The following is an 18,905-nucleotide window of genomic DNA, read 5'->3' on the forward strand; positions in this document are numbered from 1 at the left end:
AGAAATGAGGAAAATTCACGAGGCGAATAGTAAGGTTTGCAGTTGATAATTAGAGTCTCTAAATTGTTGTCACAGAATTTGTAAATTATTTTAAAATCTTGACACCAGTTTCTATTAATATATAGGCATAAGCCTCCTCCTTTTTTTTACCAAATGTTTCTGGAATCCTGTCTGATCGTTCAATCTGAAACCCTGGAATGTTCAGGCTGCTATTTTCAATTGATTCATTTAACCAGGTTTCAGAGAAGCATAGGACTGCTGAATTGCAAAAATCAGAATAGTATTTGTTTAAGAGGAGTATTTCATCCATCTTATTTGCAAGTGAGCGTATATTTGTTAGGAAAATTGAAGGCAGAGGAGTTTTATTGCGATTTCTTAATCTGTTTAAGATCCCAGATCGCTTACCTCTCTCGTTTCCGTCGTTTGGTTTTTTTAGTAATCCATGGCTCCATGGGAATTGCCTCCTCCTGTGTTAGAATCTCCTCCGTGTTTGTAAAGACAGGCGGGAGTGAGATCAAAGAAAGCTGCTCCTTAAAGAAATGTTCCTTAATTTTTAGCAGATGGTCTCGTGAGTAGGAAATCCGTAGTGAGTCACAGAACAATTAGAAATAAAGAAACAATTAGAGAGCATTTCACCGAGGCAGCCTTCGTCAGCGCCATCTTGGCTACAACCAATCTTGCCTACAACTTGGTTACATTACTTCCATCTAATATCTGATCTTTTAATAAACCAATGGCTATAACCTTTCGTTCTCTCATTCCATATACATGTCCACAAATATATATTTTATCTAAAAACATCATTCATTCCGTCCTTCTAAAACCATTCAGTTTAATCTTTCAGTTAATAATGATCCTCCTCTAATCTTTACTAACATAACTTTTCTTCTAGCCTTTGATAAAATAAATCCCATATCTTATAATATTGCTTTTCTTCCTGCTCTCTAATTTCAAATGTCAGTTTACTCATTTCGTGCACATTCCATTATTTTCCTAATAATTTCATTTTGCAAAGGTATTTTCTCATTTTTCCAATTTTTAGCAAACACAATCCTGGCTGCTGTTATATTATTCACCATCAGATATTTCAATTCTCTACTATATATTTCTGGTATGATCCCCAATAAGAAAACTTCTGGCTTAAAATCTATAAAATCTAAATCCAGGCTTTTAATTATCTTAGTTGCACTTCTCTGCACTTTTTCCAAAATCTGAATACCTTTTTTATAATGTGGTGACCAAAACTGAATGCAGTATTCTAGGTGTGGCCTTAGTGAGGTTTTATGGAGCAGTATAAAGTTTTCCAGAGAAGATGTTCGGTCAAGGATTTTTGCAGCAGCTGTCAAGTTGAAGTCCAAGACACGTAATTTGGACTTGTAGTCCTTTATATAAATAAAAATATATTTAACCTACAAATTTACAGCAGTCTTTGTCATCGTCCAGAAAAGGAAAAACATAAAATAGTCAGGAACATCATGAGGTAAATCTAAAACATCACACAGAAGGAAAAAAAGGAGGGAAAAAATGGAAACGCCCCCTTTATACTTACAGCAACCAATCATAGCATAGATTGCATCGTACATGAGTCAGCACTCTCTAACTAATCAGTTAGAATTGTGTTCCGGCCAGTGGTGGGATTCAATTTTTTTAACAACCGGTTCTGTGGGCGTGGTTTATTTTGGGGTGTGGCTCGCTGGTCATGTGACTGGGTGGGCGTGTCTCGCTGGTCATGTGACTGGGTGGGCGTGGCTCGCTGGTCATGTGACTGGTTGGGTGTGGCTATGGGCATAGAAACTAGAGGGCTAAAAAAAGTCATTTTTGACCAGTCCTCGCACTTTTGACCGGTCCTCGCTCTTATGACCATCCTCACATTAATGCCCATTGCAGCATTTTTAGCAACCATGTCACTCATTTCACAACTGCTTCTCTTCACCACGGTTACAAGATAGGGCGCAAAATGTAAAATGTGCAGTCGTAGGTGTGAGGACCAGTCAAAAGTGTGAGGACAGGTCAAAAATAACTTTTTCAACCCTCTGAGAAGTCCCTATGCACAAAATGCTGCAAACAGGCATAAATGATGACCGGTCATAAGTGTGAGGACTGGTCAAAAGTGCGAGAACCTGTCAGAAATCACTTTTTTCAGCCCTCTGGGTAGTCCCTATGCAAAATGCTGCAACAGGCATAAATGATGACCGGTCATAAGTGTGAAAACGGTCATAAGTGTGAAAACGGTCATAAGTCACTTTTTTCAGCCCTCTGGGTAGTCCCTATGTGCAAGGGACTACTCAGAGGGCTGAAAAAGTTATTTTTGACCTGTCCTCGCACTTTTGACCAGTCCTTGTACTTACGACTGTCCTCACATTTTACGTTTTGCACCCTATCTTGTAACCGTAGTAAAGAGAAGCAGTTGTGAAATGAGTGACACGGTTAAGAATGCTGCAACAGGCATAAATGTGAAGATGGTCATAAATGCGAGGTCTGTTCAAAGGTGTCAGAATCTATCAGAAATCACGTTTTTCAGCCCTTTCGGTAGTCCCTATGCACATAGGGACTACCCAGAGGACTGAAAAAAGTGATTTCTGACAGGTTCTCACACTTTTAACCAGTCCTCACACTTATGACCGGTCATCATTTATGCCTGTTGCAGCATTTTTAATAGCCATGTCATGTCACAACTGCGGTGCTTCATGTGACCGGGTGGACGTGGCCAGGTGGTCATGTAACATAGCTTCTTTGCCCTAATGACAGTTTGCTGCAATGTTCATAAGTGTGAAAAACGGTCATAAGTCACTTTTTCAGTGCCATGCTTGTTAAACCAATTACCAGAACAAATCCATTCTCCCTCCCTCTTTCTCTCCATCTTTCTCCCACCCCTTTCTCTCCTTCATCTTTCTACCCCTTCTATCCTTCATCTCTCTTTCTCTCCTTCATCATTTTCTGCCCCCTTCTTTCTCTCCATCACTCTTTCTCCAAATGGGGTAGGGTAGGCTGGCCCTGCCGTGGTATTCTAACATTTCTTGCCTGAGAATTTCCTGTATATGAATCCTGTTGTGGAGTCTCATAAAATGACACTGTTTTCCTAATCAAGCAGTTATGTACGATTTTTTATTTAAAATGCATCGCAGTAATTGTCAATTACACCTGCCCAGAGAGTCATCTCAGTTCTTCCACAATTGTTGTGGCTGAATTTATAACCTGGCCTCTAAGTTAACTCAGTTTCTTAACAATAAATCGGCTGGGTTCACGCCACATTCTGAGCCCCCCCAAAATTCTACTTGCATCCAGTTACAACTCCAAGCTGGAGAAAGCTAAAGGGTGTGTGTGTTAGCGGGAGAGAAATATGAGCAAGGAATCAAATAGTTCGGGGGAGGGGGTGTTTAACAAGAAACAAAGATAAGGGAGAGAAATATGAGCAAGGAATCAAATAGTTCGGGGGAGGGGGTGTTTAACAAGAAACAAAGATAAGGGAGGAGAAAGAAAACTCATGATGCCGGAGGGAGCAGAAGCACCAGCCGTTTGGGAAGAATGAAAGGAAAGAAATGCAGGAGAAGGGGGCTACAATGTAGACGGAGAAAAAGAGCCCGGAGTGAGTGATGGGTGGCTGAAGCCAGAAGTCGTTGCAAAAAGGGATGCTGCCTAAGGAGCTGGCGATGCCGAGAAGGGTGGGGTTGGGGGAGAATGGGAAAAGTGGGGAGGGCAGGAGGACGAGGGGCTGGGTAGGAGGAGTCTCCTCCTCCTCTTTCTCTCCTTCATCATTTTCTGCCCCCTTCTTTCTCTCCATCACTCTTTCTCCAAATGGGGTAGGGTAGGCTGGCCCTGCCGTGGTATTCTAACATTTCTTGCCTGAGAATTTCCTGTATATGAATCCTGTTGTGGAGTCTCATAAAATGACACTGTTTTCCTAATCAAGCAGTTATGTACGATTTTTTATTTAAAATGCATCGCAGTAATTGTCAATTACACCTGCCCAGAGAGTCATCTCAGTTCTTCCACAATTGTTGTGGCTGAATTTATAACCTGGCCTCTAAGTTAACTCAGTTTCTTAACAATAAATCGGCTGGGTTCACGCCACATTCTGAGCCCCCCCAAAATTCTACTTGCATCCAGTTACAACTCCAAGCTGGAGAAAGCTAAAGGGTGTGTGTGTTAGCGGGAGAGAAATATGAGCAAGGAATCAAATAGTTCGGGGGAGGGGGTGTTTAACAAGAAACAAAGATAAGGGAGAGAAATATGAGCAAGGAATCAAATAGTTCGGGGAGGGGTGTTTAACAAGAAACAAAGATAAGGGAGAGAAATATGAGCAAGGAATCAAATAGTTCGGGGAGGGGTGTTTAACAAGAAACAAAGATAAGGAGAGAAATATGAGCAAGGAATCAAATAGTTCGGGGAGGGGTGTTTAACAAGAAACAAAGATAAGGGAGAGAAATATGAGCAAGGAATCAAATAGTTCGGGGAGGGGGTGTTTAACAAGAAACAAAGATAAGGGAGGAGAAAGAAAACTCATGATGCCGGAGGGAGCAGAAGCACCAGCCGTTTGGGAAGAATGAAAGGAAAGAAATGCAGGAGAAGGGGGGGGGGCGGGCTACAATGTAGACGGAGATAAAGAGACCGCAGTGAGTGATGGGTGGCTGAAGCCAGAAGTCGTTGCAAAAAGGGATGCTGCCTAAGGAGCTGGCGATGCCGAGAAGGGTGGGGTTGGGGGAGAATGGGAAAAGTGGGGGGAGGGCAGGAGGACGAGGGGCTGGGTAGGAGGGGGAGAGAAATATGAGCAAGGAATCAAATAGTTCGGGGAGGGGTGTTTAACAAGAAACAAAGATAAGGAGGAAAAAGGAGGCTTGGTTCAGGATGGGCGCGGGGAAGGGAAGAAGCGCTGGTGGAGGAGTGCGAGGGGCTTCTCCTTCAATGCCCACCATCCCCTCCTTCCTTCCTTCCTTCCTTCCTTCCTTCCTTCCTTCCTTCCTTCCTTCCTTCCTTCCTTCCTTCCTTCCTTCCTTCCTTCCTTCCTTCCTTCCTTCCTTCCTTCCTTCCTTCCTTCCTTCCTTCCTTCCTTCCTTCCTTCCTTCCTTCCTTCCTTCCTTCCTTCCTTCCTTCCTTCCTTCCTTCCTTCCTTCCTTCCTTTTCTTCCTTCTTTCCTCCATCCTCCATCCTCCTTCCTTCCTTCCTTCCTTCCTTCCTTCCTTCCTTCCTTCCTTCCTTCCTTCTTTCCCTCCTTCTCCCTTTCTCATCTTCCTTCCTTCCTTCCTTCCTTCCTTCCTTCCTTCCTTCCTTCCTTCCTTCCTTCCTTCCTTCCTTCCTTCCTTCCTTCCTTCCTTCCTTCCTTCCTTCCTCCCATCCTGGGCTTCGTCCTCCTCTTTCTCTCCATCACTCTTTCTCCAAATGGGGTAGGGTAGGCTGGCCCTGCCGTGGTATTCTAACATTTCTTGCCTGAGAATTTCCTGTATATGAATCCTGTTGTGGAGTCTCATAAAATGACACTGTTTTCCTAATCAAGCAGTTATGTACGATTTTTATTTAAAATGCAGCAGCTCCCTGCTTGTCAGGGTGATGGAAGTGGCTGCTAAATTGTGGGGGGGAAATTGAATGGAAAAAGCTGGGATGAAGATGCCTCTCCCCACCATTACTTACCGGTATCTGTTGGCGGCTGCGTGACGCTTGGATGGGCTGGGCTGCGAGGCCACCATACAAGGGTCTCTCTAGCCAGCGATTAAAGCGCCTCGCTAGCCACGTGGCCAGCGAGGCGCTTTAATCGCTGGCTAGAGAGACACCTGGATGGAGGCCTGCTTCGGTCGGCGGCCTCGCAGCCCACCCGATCCAAGCGCCACATGGCCGCCAACACCGGTAAGTAATGGTGGGGAGGGGAGGGGCAAGGGGCGGGGCGAACCGCCAATTTAACAAACGGTTCGGCCGAACCGTCTAGAACCGGTAGAATCTCACCACTGGTTCCGGCCTATTGTAGACTTTACTGTTCCAGCTATTAAATTCAATATCCTAACATGCTCGTTTGCTCTACTTGGAAATTCTGCATTTTGCTCTTTAAGAAGAGGACTTGCAAGTAATTCATTGAAGTGTTCATTGTTAGGAATGCTCATGGAATACGTTGTGTTTTTTTCCACTCCCTGTGTCAGGATTTGGTATCATTTGAGGATGCAGCTGTGTTTTTCTCCGTGGAGGAGTGGGCCCTGCTGGACTCTGAGCAAAAAGCCCTGTACCAAGAGGTCATGCTGGAAAACCTGAGGAACTTGGCCTCCTTAGGTAAGGGATTCTGTTAAGATATTTACATTTAGTAGCCAAAGGTCAAATCGTATAAAAAACTTATTGTGGGATTCGTTGTCTAGTCACACTTGGCCAATAAAAATTCTATTCTATTCTATTCTATTCTATTCTATTCTATTCTATTCTATTCTATTCTATTCTATTCTATTCTATTCTATTCTATTCTATTCTATTCTATTCTATTCTATTCTATTCTATTCTATTCTATTCTATTCTATTCTATTCTATTCTATTCTATTCTATTCTATTCTATTCTATTCTATTCTATTCTATTCTATTCTATTCTATTCTATTCTATTCTATTCTATTCTATTCTATTCTATTCTATTCTATTCTATTCTATTCTATTCTATTCTATTCTATTCTATTCTATTCTATTCTATTCTATTCTATTCTATTCTATTCTATTCTATTCTATTCTATTCTATTCTATTCTATTCTATTCTATTCTATTCTATTCTATTCTATTCTATTCTATTCTATTCTATTCTATTCTATTCTATTCTATTCTATTCTATTCTATTCTATTCTATTCTATTCTATTCTATTCTATTCTATTCTATTCTATTCTATTCTATTCTATTCTATTCTATTCTATTCTATTCTATTCTATTCTATTCTATTCTATTCTATTCTATTCTATTCTATTCTATTCTATTCTATTCTATTCTATTCTATTCTATTCTATTCTATTCTATTCTATTCTATTCTATTCTATTCTATTCTATTCTATTCTATTCTATTCTATTCTATTCTATTCTATTCTATTCTATTCTATTCTATTCTATTCTATTCTATTCTATTCTATTCTATTCTATTCTATTCTATTCTATTCTATTCTATTCTATTCTATTCTATTCTATTCTATTCTATTCTATTCTATTCTATTCTATTCTATTCTATTCTATTCTATTCTATTCTATTCTATTCTATTCTATTCTATTCTATTCTATTCTATTCTATTCTATTCTATTCTATTCTATTCTATTCTATTCTATTCTATTCTATTCTATTCTATTCTATTCTATTCTATTCTATTCTATTCTATTCTATTCTATTCTATTCTATTCTATTCTATTCTATTCTATTCTATTCTATTCTATTCTATTCTATTCTATTCTATTCTATTCTATTCTATTCTATTCTATTCTATTCTATTCTATTCTATTCTATTCTATTCTATTCTATTCTATTCTATTCTATTCTATTCTATTCTATTCTATTCTATTCTATTCTATTCTATTCTATTCTATTCTATTCTATTCTATTCTATTCTATTCTATTCTATTCTATTCTATTCTATTCTATTCTATTCTATTCTATTCTATTCTATTCTATTCTATTCTATTCTATTCTATTCTATTCTATTCTATTCTATTCTATTCTATTCTATTCTATTCTATTCTATTCTATTCTATTCTATTCTATTCTATTCTATTCTATTCTATTCTATTCTATTCTATTCTATTCTATTCTATTCTATTCTATTCTATTCTATTCTATTCTATTCTATTCTATTCTATTCTATTCTATTCTATTCTATTCTATTCTATTCTATTCTATTCTATTCTATTCTATTCTATTCTATTCTATTCTATTCTATTCTATTCTATTCTATTCTATTCTATTCTATTCTATTCTATTCTATTCTATTCTATTCTATTCTATTCTATTCTATTCTATTCTATTCTATTCTATTCTATTCTATTCTATTCTATTCTATTCTATTCTATTCTATTCTATTCTATTCTATTCTATTCTATTCTATTCTATTCTATTCTATTCTATTCTATTCTATTCTATTCTATTCTATTCTATTCTATTCTATTCTATTCTATTCTATTCTATTCTATTCTATTCTATTCTATTCTATTCTATTCTATTCTATTCTATTCTATTCTATTCTATTCTATTCTATTCTATTCTATTCTATTCTATTCTATTCTATTCTATTCTATTCTATTCTATTCTATTCTATTCTATTCTATTCTATTCTATTCTATTCTATTCTATTCTATTCTATTCTATTCTATTCTATTCTATTCTATTCTATTCTATTCTATTCTATTCTATTCTATTCTATTCTATTCTATTCTATTCTATTCTATTCTATTCTATTCTATTCTATTCTATTCTATTCTATTCTATTCTATTCTATTCTATTCTATTCTATTCTATTCTATTCTATTCTATTCTATTCTATTCTATTCTATTCTATTCTATTCTATTCTATTCTATTCTATTCTATTCTATTCTATTCTATTCTATTCTATTCTATTCTATTCTATTCTATTCTATTCTATTCTATTCTATCCTATTCTATTCTATTCTATTCTATTCTATTCTATTCTATTCTATTCTATTCTATTCTATTCTATTCTATTCTATTCTATTCTATTCTATTCTATTCTATTCTATTCTATTCTATTCTATTCTATTCTATTCTATTCTATTCTATTCTTTTCTATTCTATTCTATTCTATTCTATTCTATTCTATTCTATTCTATTCTATTCTATTCTATTCTATTCTATTCTATTCTATTCTATTCTATTCTATTCTATTCTAAAACCTCCCAGAGAAAACAACGGTAATTTTATTCTTCACTTTGCAAAGTGAGTGGACCAGGCACAGGCAGGTACCCGAAATCATCAATACATTTGCCTTATATTCTCTAGTAGCTTTACAAATTGACCTCCCACCTGTTCTTCATTGGCTCAGTAATAACGATGTCACAACCTATCCAAAGTTTCTAAAGTGAATACATTAACTCCCCCGCATTACATCTCCCACTACTCTAATTCTATCTCCCCCTGCCCTTATTTATGAATTTCCTTTTATGGTCCTAGTTCCTAGGGGTTGTCTCTAGAGTAACTATCATATCAGTAACTTCTGGTTATGGTTGGTTTCTAGCATAGCAGAGGCCTCTGATCCGAGCTCCTATGTACAATTCTCAAGGTTCAATCTAGCTCATGCGATTAGAAACATATACAATGAATTTCCAACGAAGGCCAACATGTCTTCTTACAATTCTGTGGAAACAATACAACACTGTTTCCACATTAATAACAAGCATAGCATCATCTTTTGAACAAATGGGAGTTGGGAAGAATATTGATAACTGTTCCAATAAAGCAGTGGTGCTTGATCCCTTTTGCACCTAAGTTTCTGTTAACTTTTTTTTCTGTTGCAAGCAGGTGACGGATGGGAGATGGAGGATTCTGGCCAAGAGGCAGCCGCAGCTTTGCAAAAAAACAAAAAGGAAGTTGCCGAAAAAATGTATGGAAAGCAAAGTTCGGAAGAAAACCTGTTAACGGTTGAGCTGGAGAATTGCTCAAAAGAAGTGTGTTCAAGGTGTGGGAAAACACTCCGAGATGGATTGGGATTATGCGACTGTTGTAAAAGCCCTGCTGGAGAGAAACAAAGTGAAAGCAGGCAACCCTCCAAAAGGATCCGTCCTCCTCCTTTACATGAAATTAGACAAGAAGGAGGAGAAATGTACAAATGTACGGAGTGTGCAGAAACCTTCGGGACAAGCCGCTCTCTTGCATTGCATAAAAAGATTCACAAAGCAGAGGATCAACACAAATGTCTGGATTGTGGAAGGAACTTCAGGCAGAAAAGTCACTTTAATTCACATACGAAGGTCCACGAAGAGAGGAAGCAGCATCAATGCATTAGTTGGGGAAACAGCTTCGGAAGCAGCGCCTCCCTTACTTCCCCTCAAAGCCTCCACAGAGAGGAGAAGTTGCATCAATGCAAGGAGGGTAGAACGAGGTTTCCTCAGAGCAAGGAACCAAATTCCCGGAAAAAAAGCCCCACTGAGAAGAAATCATGTAAATGCCTGGAATGTGGGAAGAGCTTCTGCTCTCCAAGTAAGCTCATTTTACATAAGAGGATCCACACCGGAGAGAAGCCGTGTAAATGCACAGAGTGTGGAAAATGCTTCAGGACCTCCGGTGAACTTACTTGCCATAAGAGGATTCACACAGGGGAGAAACCCTATGAATGTTTGGAGTGTGGAAAAAGCTTCAGTACCTCCGGTACCCTTACTTGCCATAAGAGGATTCACACAGGGGAGAAACCCTATGAATGCTTGGAGTGTGGAAAAAGCTTTAGTAGATGTATTACACTAACTGTACATAATAGGATTCACACAGGAGAGAAACCATACAAATGCCTGCAGTGTGGAAGGAGCTTCAGTAACTCCAGCCACCTAAGTAGTCATAAAGGTATCCATAGTGGAGAGAAACCATATCAATGCCCCGAGTGTGGGAAGCGCTTCACTAATCCACGAAATCTTACTCTCCATAAAAGGACCCACACGGGTGAAAAGCCTTATAAGTGCACCGAATGTGACAAATGCTTCACCACTTCGAGTTCCCTCACTTCCCACAAAAGGCTCCACACTGGGGAGAAACCATATGAATGCCACACTTGTGGAAAGAGCTTCAATGAAAAAAAAAACTATATCGGACATAGCAGGACCCACACTGGGGAGAAACCATATCAGTGCCAGGAGTGTGGAAAACTCTTCAGGGTTTCTAAAGCACTGAGGAACCATAAAAGGATTCACACAGGGGAGAAACCCTATAAGTGCCTGGAGTGTGGAAAAAGCTTCAGTACCTCCAGTGAACTCACTTCCCACAAAAGGCTCCACACTGGGGAGAAACCATATACATGTCATGAGTGCGGAAAAAGCTTTAGACATAATAATTCACTCAGGATCCATAGGAGGATTCACTCAGGGGAGACACCCTATAAATGCCTGGAGTGTGGAAAATGTTTTCGTGTGAGTGGCCAGCTTACTTCCCACATGAGGATCCACACAGGGGAGAAGCCATTTAAATGCATCAACTGTGGAAAGAGTTTCAAAGACAGGTGGAATCTTACGCTCCATAAAAGAATCCACACAGGGGAGAAACCATATACATGTCATGAGTGTGGAAAAAGCTTTAGTTGAAATCATTCACTCAGGAGTCCTAGAAGGCTTCACTCAGGATCCACAAGAGGATCCACACTGGGGAGAAACCATATACATGTTCATGAGTTCGGAAAAAGCTTTAGTCAAAGTAATTCACTCAAGAACCGTAGAAGGCCTCACACAGGGAAAAAACCCTATAAATGCCTGGAGTGTGGAAAATGTTGTAATAGAATGGTAGTTTTGGATCCACACAGGGGAGAAACCGTATCAGTGTGTAGAGTGTGGAAAGGAATTCAGAACCTGTAGTGACTTTAATTGCCATAAGAAGACCCACAGCAGGAAAAAATGATGTAAATTGGCTCGTGTTGATTCTCAAAATTTGCTTCACGCCCATGGGCGTTTTGCAGGAGATTCTGTAGCAATGCATGGAGTATGGGAAGGGCTTCCGAAGCAGCAGAAACGTCTTGATCCATTAAAAAGAAGAGTTGCCTTGTAGAACTAGGAATTCACTTTTGGATATTAGAACTTTGTGCTACAGTAGAGTAGAATAAGATTAGAAACAATAAGAATAAAAATAGAATGGAATGGAATAGTAATGGAATGGAGTGGAATAGAATAGAATATAGAAATAGGAATGGAAATGGAAATGGAAATTTGACTGGGAAGGGAAGGTAATGCAGGAAGGCTAAGACATTTGTGTAAAACAGGCAAGAATTACTGTAAAGGGAGATGAGAAAATTCCTTCTGACTCTGGGTTGTAAACTGTGTGGCAAATGTTGTGTAAAGCCCTCCAGTGACGTTGGTGGGGTACAAAGGCTTTGAGGGAGATTTCCTTGTGTTACTTTTTCTGCAGAATAAAGTTGTTGCTTACAATCTTGTCTTCAATGTGTTCAATTGGAGGCTGGGCACATCTGGTAACACGGCTGGAGCAGGAAAGGTAAGGAAAACCAGAAGTGCCTTTGAGTCCGGAAGGATCTCTTTCCTTCTTTCAACCAGATGGGAAGAGCAATTCTTGAGGAGGAAATGGGGAATACGCCAGGAAGCCTCTCTCTGCAAACTTCAATCAGGCTCTGTTAGGCTTGGAGCTGTTTTACTATAGGAGAAATATTTTGTACAGGTAGTCCTTGATTTACGACCACAAGTGAGCCCAAAATCTTTGTTCTTCAGTGAAATGTTTCCTAAGTGAATTATATTCCATTTTGTGATCTTTCTTGCTACGATTCTTAAGCAAATCATTGCAGCTGAATTAGTCACACGGTTGTTAAGCAACTGTGGTTTTTCCCATGGACTTTGCTCATCAGAGGTCGCAAGAGGTGATCACGTGACCCCTGGACACTACAACGGTCGTAAATGCGAATCAGTTCCCAAGTGTCTGAATTTTGATCACGTGGCCATAGGGATGCTGCAACCGTCATAAGTGTGAAAAAGGGTCGTAAGATTTTTTTTCAGTGAAACTTTGAGCAGTCATTAAATAAACCATTGTAAAGACGAGGACTACCTGGACTGTTTACTAGCAGTTTTTCTTGTAAACTTCATACACTTTTAATGCAGGGATTACATCTTTCCGACCTCAGGCCTTTTAAATAGTTAAATATTTAATATTTCCTAGCTTAGAGATTTTTTTTGGCTTCAGAATTGAATGGCTAATGGGACTCTCTTATAGGGTATTAAGGGGGTCTTTTGGCAGCATTTATGGGAATAAAATCAAAAGACAGCAGTTTTTCTTGTAAACTTCATACACTTTTAATGCAGGGATTACATCTTTCCGACCTCAGGCCTTTTAAATAGTTAAATATTTAATATTTCCTAGCTTAGAGATTTTTTTTGGCTTCAGAATTGAATGGCTAATGGGACTCTCTTATAGGGTATTAAGGGGGTCTTTTGGCAGCATTTATGGAATAAAATCAAAAGACAGCAGTTTTCTTGTAAACTTCATACACTTTTAATGCAGGGATTACATCTTTCCGACCTCAGGCCTTTTAAATAGTTAAATATTTAATATTTCCTAGCTTAGAGATTTTTTGGCTTCAGAATTGAATGGCTAATGGGACTCTCTTATAGGGTATTAAGGGGTCTTTTGGCAGCATTTATGGAATAAAATCAAAAGACAGCAGTTTTCTTGTAAACTTCATACACTTTTAATGCAGGGATTACATCTTTCCGACCTCAGGCCTTTTAAATAGTTAAATATTTAATATTTCCTAGCTTAGAGATTTTTTTGGCTTCAGAATTGAATGGCAAATGGGACTCTCTTATAGGGTATTAAGGGGGTCTTTTGGCAGCATTTATGGGAATAAAATCAAAAGACAGCAGTTTTCTTGTAAACTTCATACACTTTTAATGCAGGGATTACATCTTTCCGACCTCAGGCCTTTTAAATAGTTAAATATTTAATATTTCCTAGCTTAGAGATTTTTTGGCTTCAGAATTGAATGGCTAATGGGACTCTCTTATAGGGTATTAAGGGGTCTTTTGGCAGCATTTATGGAATAAAATCAAAAGACAGCAGTTTTCTTGTAAACTTCATACACTTTTAATGCAGGGATTACATCTTTCCGACCTCAGGCCTTTTAAATAGTTAAATATTTAATATTTCCTAGCTTAGAGATTTTTTGGCTTCAGAATTGAATGGCTAATGGGACTCTCTTATAGGGTATTAAGGGGTCTTTTGGCAGCATTTATGGAATAAAATCAAAAGACAGCAGTTTTCTTGTAAACTTCATACACTTTTAATGCAGGGATTACATCTTTCCGACCTCAGGCCTTTTAAATAGTTAAATATTTAATATTTCCTAGCTTAGTGATTTTTATTGGCTTCAGAATTGAATGGCAAATGGGACTCTCTTATAGGGTATTAAGGGGGTCTTTTGGCAGCATTTATGGGAATAAAATCAAAAGACAGCAGTTTTCTTGTAAACTTCATACACTTTTAATGCAGGGATTACATCTTTCCGACCTCAGGCCTTTTAAATAGTTAAATATTTAATATTTCCTAGCTTAGAGATTTTTTGGCTTCAGAATTGAATGGCTAATGGGACTCTCTTATAGGGTATTAAGGGGTCTTTTGGCAGCATTTATGGAATAAAATCAAAAGACAGCAGTTTTCTTGTAAACTTCATACACTTTTAATGCAGGGATTACATCTTTCCGACCTCAGGCCTTTTAAATAGTTAAATATTTAATATTTCCTAGCTTAGAGATTTTTTGGCTTCAGAATTGAATGGCTAATGGGACTCTCTTATAGGGTATTAAGGGGTCTTTTGGCAGCATTTATGGAATAAAATCAAAAGACAGCAGTTTTTCTTGTAAACTTCATACACTTTTAATGCAGGGATTACATCTTTCCGACCTCAGGCCTTTTAAATAGTTAAATATTTAATATTTCCTAGCTTAGAGATTTTTTTTGGCTTCAGAATTGAATGGCTAATGGGACTCTCTTATAGGGTATTAAGGGGGTCTTTTGGCAGCATTTATGGAATAAAATCAAAAGACAGCAGTTTTCTTGTAAACTTCATACACTTTTAATGTAGGGATTACATCTTTCCGACCTCAGGCCTTTTAAATAGTTAAATATTTAATATTTCCTAGCTTAGAGATTTTTTTTGGCTTCAGAATTGAATGGCAAATGGGACTCTCTTATAGGGTATTAAGGGGTCTTTTGGCAGCATTTATGGAATAAAATCAAAAGACAGCAGTTTTTCTTGTAAACTTCATACACTTTTAATGCAGGGATTACATCTTTCCGGCCTCAGGCCTTTTAAATATTTAATATTTCCTAGCTTAGAGATTTTTTTTGGCTTCAGAATTGAATGGCAAATGGGACTCTCTTATAGGGTATTAAGGGGGTCTTTTGGCAGCATTTATGGGAATAAAATCAAAAGACAGCAGTTTTCTTGTAAACTTCATACACTTTTAATGCAGGGATTACATCTTTCCGACCTCAGGCCTTTTAAATAGTTAAATATTTATCCTGATCGTTTCCTTTTCTCTGCGGCTGTTTCAGATCCAGGAGGCTTGGAGTTCAATGGCCGCGAAAGCGGCGGGGGGAGAAAAGGGGGCGATCCCTCCCGTGATCTGTTGTTTCGGGGAGTTGCTCAAGAGGAGCCGCCTCCAGCGAGAGCATCGGGTAAAGGCTCCTTCTGATGCCTTTGAATCTCTTTGCCCTCCTTGCTTTCAGCCCTCGATTCCTTTTCATTCTTTAATTGAACTGCTTTTTAAAAGTCTTGGGTGGCAACCTTATGATATGTGGGTTTCAACTCCCTGTGTTGCAGTCCACATATCTTACAGCTCCCAGGATTGAGAAACGTTGCTGTAGGACAGGGCTGGTGGACTTCAACTCCCAGCATCCCTGAGCCCTCAAAATCAGCCTTCTGCACTGGATGCTCAAGAATATTCTTAGGATGTTTGATACCAAATTATTCCCTTGCTGTTTTTTTTCCCCACTCCTAGACACTCTCATGGCCTCGTCTTCATCTCCTGCAATTTCGGTTCTTTGTACTGGAGGATTAACAGCCGTTGAGCTTCCAATGCAGGTAGGAGGAGTCTCCCCTCCCCTCCCCAGATGTGCCAATCTCCCAGTAACAGAATAACTAAATTGGAAGGGATCTTGGAGATCTTCTAGTCCATCCCCCTGTTTCAAGCAGGAGACCCTTCAAGGCAGCTTCTTGGGGCGCTGCTAAAATCGCTCCCGCAGGCACCAACTTTCTCCCTGGGGAGATGATGAGTATTTTGCTGGCCCTTCCTGATCGTTTCCTTTTCTCTGCGGCCGTTTCAGATCCAGGAGGCTTGGAGTTCAATGGCCGCGAAAGCGGCGGGGGGGAGAAAAGGGGGCGATCCCTCCCGTGATCTGTTGTTTCGGGGAGTTGCTCAAGAGGAGCCGCCTCCGGAGAGAGCATCGGGTAAAGGCTCCTTCTGATGCCTTTGAATCTCTTTGCCCTCCTTGCCTTCAGCCCTCGATTCCTTTTCATTCTTCAATTGAACTGCTTTTTAAAAGTCTTGGGTGGCAACCTTATGATATGTGGGTTTCAACTCCCTGTGTTGCAGTCCACATATCTTACAGCTCCCAGGATTGAGAAACGTTGCTGTAGGACAGGACTGGTGGACTTCAACTCCCAGCATCCCTGAGCCCTCAAAACCAGCCTTCTGCACTGGATGCTCAAGAATATTCTTAGGATGTTTGATACCAAATTATTCCCTTGCTGTTTTTTTTCCACTCCTAGACACTCTCATGGCCTCGTCTTCGTCTCCTGCAATTTCGGTTCTTTGTAATGGAGGATTAACAGCTGTTGAGCTTCCAATGCAGGTAGGAGGAGTCTCCCCTCCCCTCCCCAGAGGTGCCAATCTCCCAATAACAGAATAACACAATTGGAAGGGATCTTGGAGATCTTCTAGTCCATCCCCCTGTTTCAAGTAGGAGACCCTTCAAGGCAGCTTCTTGGGGCGCTGCTAAAATCGCTCCCGCAGGCACCAACTTTCTCCCTGGGGAGATGATGAGTATTTTGCTGGCCCTTCCTGATCGTTTCCTTTTCTCTGCGGCCGTTTCAGATCCAGGAGGCTTGGAGTTCAATGGCCGCGAAAGCGGCGGGGGGGAGAAAAGGGGGCGATCCCTCCCGTGATCTGTTGTTTGGGGGAGTTGCTCAAGAGGAGCCGCCTCCGGAGAGAGCATCGGGTAAAGGCTCCTTCTGATGCCTTTGAATCTCTTTGCCCTCCTTGCCTTCAGCCCTCGATTCCTTTTCATTCTTTAATTGAACTGCTTTTTAAAAGTCTTGGGTGGCAACCTTATGATATGTGGGTTTCAACTCCCTGTGTTGCAGTCCACATATCTTACAGCTCCCAGGATTGAGAAACGTTGCTGTAGGAAAGGGCTGGTGGACTTCAACTCCCAGCATCCCTGAGCCCTCAAAACCAGCCTTCTGCACTGGATGCTCAAGAATATTCTTAGGATGTTTGATACCAAATTATTCCCTTCCTGTTTTTTTCCCCACTCCTAGACACTCTCATGGCCTCGTCTTCATCTCCTGGAATTTCGGTTCTTTGTAATGGAGGATTCACAGCCCTTGAGCTTCCAATGCAGGTAGGAGGAGTCTCCCCTCCCCTCCCCTCCCCTCCCCAGAGGTGCCAATCTCCCAATAACAAAATAACACAATTGATGGTCAATATATCAATATAAATCATAAGGATTCACACAGGGAGAAACCCTATAAATGCCTGGAGTGTGGAAAACACTCCGAGATGGATTGGGATTATGCGACTGTTGTAAAGCCCTGCTGGAGAGAAACAAAGTGAAAGCAGGCAACCCTCCAAAGGATCCCTCCCTCTCTCCCCAGTTTCCCTGACTGCCTGGGGCAAAGAAACCATGACCAGGCGGCCCAGCTGCCCATCCCACCCGCGACCCGGAGTTGGGGGCAGGCAGGGGGGCCCCCGAGTGGGCGGGGCTCTCCTCCCTTTAGAGAAGGGGAGGAGCTGGACGGAAAGGGGAGGAGCGATGAGCGCTTCCTGCTTGGGCTCTGCAAACTCCTGTCTCGGGTGGTTCCGGGAGGGGGATCCACGTGCGTGGCCGGCGGTGATCGCGGATCTTTTCCTGCGCGCATCTCTTGGGGAGCGGAGTCCGGGCGAGGAAGAGAGCCGCCTCTTTCCTATCCAGCGCCAGGTAAGAAGCTCCTTCCTTCCTTCCTTCCTTCCTTTTTCCCACCTGGGGAAAGGCTCGGACAGGAGACCCTTCAAGGCAGCTTCTTGGGGCGCTGCTAAAATCGCTCCCGCAGGCACCAACTTTCTCCCTGGGGAGATGATGAGTATTTTGCTGGCCCTTCCTGATCGTTTCCTTTTCTCTGCGGCCGTTTCAGATCCAGGAGGCTTGGAGTTCAATGGCCGCGAAAGCGGCGGGGGGGAGAAAAGGGGGCGATCCCTCCCGTGATCTGTTGTTTGGGGGAGTTGCTCAAGAGGAGCCGCCTCCGGAGAGAGCATCGGGTAAAGGCTCCTTCTGATGCCTTTGAATCTCTTTGCCCTCCTTGCCTTCAGCCCTCGATTCCTTTTCATTCTTCAATTGAACTGCTGTTTAAAAGTCTTGGGTGGCAACCTTATGATATGTGGGTTTCAACTCCCTGTGTTGCAGTCCACATATCTTACAGCTGGTGGACTGGTGGACTTCAACTCCCAGCATCCCTGAGCCCTCAAAATCAGCCTTCTGCACTGGATGCTCAAGAATATTCTTAGGATGTTTGATACCAAATTATTCCCTTGCTGTTTTTTTTCCCCACTCCTAGACACTCTCATGGCCTCGTCTCCATCTCCTGCAATTTCGGTTCTTTGTACTGGAGGATTAACAGCCGTTGAGCTTCCAATGCAGGTAGGAGGAGTCTCCCCTCCCCTCCCCAGAGGTGCCAATCTCCCAATAACAGAATAACTCAATTGGAAGGGATCTTGGGGATCTTCTAGTCCATCCCCCTCTTTCAAGCAGGAGACCCTTCAAGGCAGCTTCTTGGGGCGCTGCTAAAATCGCTCCTGCAGGCACCAACTTTCTCCCTGGGGAGATGATGAGTATTTTGCTGGCCCTTCCTGATCGTTTCCTTTTCTCTGCGGCCGTTTCAGATCCAGGAGGCTTGGAGTTCAATGGCCGCGAAAGCGGCGGGGGGGGAGAAAAGGGGGCGATCCCTCCCGTGATCTGTTGTTTGGGGGAGTTGCTCAAGAGGAGCCGCCTCCGGAGAGAGCAT

At 40.9% G+C, this 18,905-nt stretch overlaps 1 protein-coding gene and 1 pseudogene across 1 annotated transcript in view; both read left to right on the forward strand.

Moving 5' to 3' along the window:
• The window catches only part of LOC131190442 (zinc finger protein 845-like), a 43,532-nt pseudogene that overhangs the window by 6,971 nt on the left and 17,656 nt on the right, over positions 1 to 18,905 (forward strand).
• The window catches only part of LOC131193418 (zinc finger protein 493-like), a 38,631-nt gene continuing 37,236 nt past the window's right edge, over positions 17,511 to 18,905 (forward strand). The window contains exon 1 of the mRNA XM_058173541.1: positions 17,511 to 17,845. The gene's annotated coding sequence lies outside the window, so the exon portion shown is untranslated. The remainder of the gene's footprint in view (positions 17,846 to 18,905) is intronic.

Source organism: Ahaetulla prasina, chromosome 2, assembly GCF_028640845.1.
Source record: "Ahaetulla prasina isolate Xishuangbanna chromosome 2, ASM2864084v1, whole genome shotgun sequence".
Taxonomy (NCBI): domain Eukaryota; kingdom Metazoa; phylum Chordata; class Lepidosauria; order Squamata; family Colubridae; genus Ahaetulla; species Ahaetulla prasina.